Raw genomic sequence first — 4984 nt, forward strand, 5'->3', positions numbered from 1 at the left:
GCTAAACTAGATAAGTAAATTAAAGAAAGTTTTAAGAATGGAAGATTTGAACCAAAGAAAATGATTGAGTAGTAGCTGAACATTAGAATGGGATTGGTGTTGGGATCTATAGAATTTCCCTGGCTCATGAGTACACTTGTTCAGTAATGGAGGAGGAAGGCCAGACAGGGCTGGGAAATAATTTTAAAAATGTTATTCTAGTGGAGTTTATGGGAGAACCGTACATAACAAGGTTCCTGAGGGGGAGAGGAGGAAGGTTAACAGAAGTCTATAGCTCATACTAAGAGAAATTTTAAACAGGGAGAGTGACAGCACAGAATTGATGTAGGTTTATGGGACAGCATTATTGGTCATAGACTGGAGAAGGATCACTGTGGCTGAGGACCACTTTGTGAATTCAGAGAGACTTAACTTAGAAGAGACGATCCACTGAATGTCCTGTGCACAATCTTAGAAAAGTTTTCGTGATGACATTCCAAACATGATACAATTAAATGTGAAGAATACACCCAATACCTCATAGTGCCCATTTGAAAGTATTGTATTGATAGAAGTTTTAATACCAGAAAATACTCTTAATAGCAAGGTGGGGGAGGAGAGACAGAAAGAGGGAGGGAGGGAGGGAGGGAGGGAGGGAGAGGAGGAGACAGAATTATCTGTTATAAGGAAAATAAGCAGGTATTTCTTCATTTTCTCTAATTCAAGACAGATTTAAAAGAAAAATTAACTCACTTGTTCAAGACCATTGAAATGATAAATAGCAAAATCAACATCTTCTAAAACATTTTGTTTGCTTCTTTATCCTTTTATGTCTTTTTACACCTGACATTTGAACCCTTCCCTCTGCCACATGAAACCTATGTCTGCAATAGTAAGCACAATAAGTGAGACATTGAAGGTTAAATAGGTTGCAGTTTCTTTCATACAAAAGGCCCCAGTTACAAATCATTTAAAGAGTAAAGTGTTGAGAAGCAGGGAGGTCGATTCTGAAGAAATGCAAGATGGAATGGATGGTAGGGAGAGGGGTGTTGAGGGGAAGTAAAAACACACCAAGCTGAAATACTGATCTCGCAAGCTGAATGTAATCATTCCTTGCAAATAAATATGGATAAAAAAATTGAAAATAAACTATTTTCACTCTTGGATAATGAACACAAATTCTCAAATTCTCTTTCACGAATTCTCATCTCCAACTTCAATTGCCACTGTTTCTTCAGTTTCTTTAAGGGCTACTTCTTCTATACATAAGCATGACAGTATTTTCAAACTTCCTAATAGTTCAGTTTATCTGTTTTACCCTGAGTTAACTAATACTTTTTATTCTACATGATGAGTAATGTGCAAATGTGTTTGCAGAAGAAACAAAATTGGAGTATACTTTAGAACCTTCAAGCACATGTTGGACAGACAGCACTTGCTCCTAATCTCAAGGATATGAATGTAATTTTTAAAATATTTGTGTGTGTTTTTTTGTTTGGTTTTTACAGGATCTCACTATGCAGTTCAAACTCATAGTGATCCTCCTGTCTCAGCCTCCTCAGGGCTGGAATTACAGGCACGTGACACCATGCCCTGTCTTGGTGGTTGGCTAGGTGCGGGTCCGGCTGTGCATGTGATACCGGTGATAGAACTCAGGACCTTGTGCTTACAGGGCAGGCACTTAGACCACTGAACTATCTCCTGATCTGATGAATGTAATTTTATGAGTTCTTTTCCTCATTAAATTTTGTTCCCTGACTGGTCGAAAATCTCAGATTTAAAGTGCCTAGTAAATGTTCAAAGAGCAGAGTAGCTAAGGAATTTTATAGTTGGAAATTAGAATTTGCTAAGGGATTATATGAAAAGGGGAACAAACCTTGGATAATAAGCTAAGATTGTGAACTGAGTACTTTAATAGGTTCTTTCCCAGATGATTCATTGCATTTATTTAAGAAATTATGCACTTAGGAAGCTCAAAGAAACTTCCTAAATAAATTTATTGAGGTTTGAGATTTTGGAGATACAAAAGGAAAGAATGAAAAACAGTTTATAATAATAGAAGAAATAAAAATTGGGCAAATGGACACAATGAACTGACATTTTCTTATTTACATAAAATTCAAAATTTCCAAAATTGCCAAAGTAAAAACTGTTTTAATTTTTCTTACATTATGTCTTAATTAAAAAAAATTATTGCTGGCATTAGTTAAAAAAGATTTTTTCCTTTTCTGCTTGTGGACACTGAGGAGGAAGTATTGTCAATCTCTCATCTGACTGCCATTATGTCTAAGTCAGAGACTCCCAAAGAGCCCAAACAGCTATGGAAGCTCTTCATTGGAGGACTGAGCTTTGAAACAACTGCTGAGAGTCTGAGGGGCCATTTTGAGCTACGGGGAACACTCACAGACTGCGTGGGAATGAGAGACCCAAACTCCAAGCTTCCAGGGGCCCTGGACTTGTCCCTTATGCCACTGTGGAGGAGGTGGGTGCAGCCATGAAAGCAAGGCCACACAAAGTGGACGGAAGAGTTGTGGAACCAAAGAGAGCTGTCTCAAGAGAAGATTCTCAAAGACCAGGTACCCACTTTTGGTGAAGAAGATCTTTGTTGGTGGCATTAAATAAGATACTGAAAAACATCACCTTTGAGATTATTTTAAACAATATGCAAAAAATTGAAGTGATTGAAATGATGACCAACCAAGGTAGTGGAAAGAAGGAAGGTTGCTTTTGTAACCTTTGATGACTGTGATTCTGTGGATAAGATTGTCATTCAAAAATACCACACACTGAATGGCCACAACTGTGAAGTGATGAAAGCCATGTAGAAGCCGGAGATGGCTAGTGCTTCATCTAGCCAATGAGATCAAAGGGGCTCTGGAAATTTTGGTGGCGGTAGTGGAAGTGGTTTTGGTGGCAATGACAGTTTTGGTCGCAAAGGAACCTTCAGTGGTCAAAGTGGCTTTGGTAGCAGCCATGGTGGGGGTGGAGATGGGGGCAGTGAAGATTGATGCAATGGATTTGGTAATAATGGAAGTAATTATGGATGTGGTGGTAGCTATAATGAATTTGGCAATTACAATAGTCAGTCTTCAAATTTTGGACCCATGAAGTGAGAAAATTTTGGAGGCAGAAGCTCTGGGCTCTATGGTGATGGAGGCCAATATTTTACCAAACCACGAAATCAAGGTGGCTGTGGTGGCTCCAGCAGCAGCAGTAGCTATGGCAGTGGCAGAAGGTTTTAAACACTTCCAGGAAACAAAGCTTAGCAGGAGAAGAGAGCCAGAGAAGTGACAGGGAAGCTACAGGTGACAACAGATTTGTGAACTCAGCCAAGAACAGTGGTGGCAGGGCCCGGCTGCTACAAAGAAGACATGTTTTAGACAATGCTCATGTGTATGGACAAAAAACTTGAGGACTGTATTTGTGACTAATTGTATAATGGGGTATCTTAGTTTCTGTTCTGTGGAAAGTGTAAAGAATTTCAACAAAGGGTTTTAATGTAGACCTTTTTGTGCACCCACGCTGTTGATTGCTAAATGTAATAGTCTGATCATGATACTGAATAAATGTGTCTTAAAAAAAAAAAGATTTTTCCTCCTCTTATCATTGCAGTTATACATGCCTTTTTAATGACATTTTAATGGAAGAATACAGAATTTTCTTCAACACAATTCCTTTGTCATATGTAAAATTTGAAGAAAATTAAATTTTACAGGTTTCTTTATGCCTTTATCATATTCACCTTCCTTCTTCATGATTAAATCAGGCTTTCCAATTAGTTCTCTGCTATTTTGCCTCTCTTAAGTTTTTGAAATAAAAAAATGGAAAATTTCTCAAGGCAAGTATATGCAATTCAAAAGAAAATCATCTTGGAAAATTAACATTATGTCATACACTATTTTAACTGTTTTCCTAAGAATGACCTTCCCCCTAGAAATGAGAGAGAATATATTAAACATTTATGATATGAGAAGTCATTTTTGAACAGAAAAAAATATAAGGAAAGAAGTTTAGATTTAGACATAGAGCCCTTATTTGATGGAAGTTGGTGATGACAAATTATTTCATAATTACCTGGATCTCTTTCACATGAACTAAAAAAAGTCAATACTTAACAGAACATAAATTTACTTTATGAAACAATTGAAATAAAAATAATTTTTACATAGCATATTTAAAATTGAATATTTAAACATATTTTTATACCAAAATTCTCTCTTATTTACTATGTACTTATGACTCATTTTTCACAAAGTATTTATCATCTTAATCCACAGTGTCTAAAAATAAGGGAATGAAACAGCTACAAAATACTGATTGAACTCTTTCTTTCTTTCTTTCTTTCTTTCTTTCTTTCTTTCTTTCTTTCTTTCTTTCTTTCTTTCTTTCTTTCTTTCTTTCCACCTGGGGTTGAACTCAGGACCTTGCACTTTCAAGCAGTCATTTAGGTTGTTGAGTTATCTCTCTGACCCTTTTTAAAAAATAATAAAATTACATTTTTTTCCTGAGACTTTCTTTACCCCAAAAGTAAGGAATCCTTGTAAGTATGTAGGTCTTTGGGCTCATTCCTGTAGCATAGATGGCTTCTTTTTATGGTATATTTCTCATAGAGACAGAATTATACCAAGTTTGCAAAAGTCAGTCCCAGCTTTTAGTGTACTATTCTAATTAATTATTTAAGTAATTTAGACATGTTTGCAGTGCAGAATGATTACATTCCTTCTATGAGGTTGGGACATGTATATAGCATATCTTAATTCCTTTATTCTCCCTCTTTGCTCCATTTCCTCTCCATCTCTCCCTCTCTTGTTCTCTTTCCCATCTGAGTGAGATCCAGTTACCTGCTTTCTATTACCTATATTTTAGAGGTCTTCGTTCGAATTCAGAGATTTTGTGCTTTGAGATAACTGCACATATCTCTGCACACAATATTATCAAAATATTAAAAATATGTAATGTCTTAAAAGTTTAGCATTAGAATAAATTGTTTTAAAATAATTTCTCC

This window comes from Octodon degus, unplaced genomic scaffold (genome assembly GCF_000260255.1).
Source record: "Octodon degus isolate 3935 unplaced genomic scaffold, OctDeg1.0 scaffold00247, whole genome shotgun sequence".
Lineage (NCBI taxonomy): Eukaryota > Metazoa > Chordata > Mammalia > Rodentia > Octodontidae > Octodon > Octodon degus.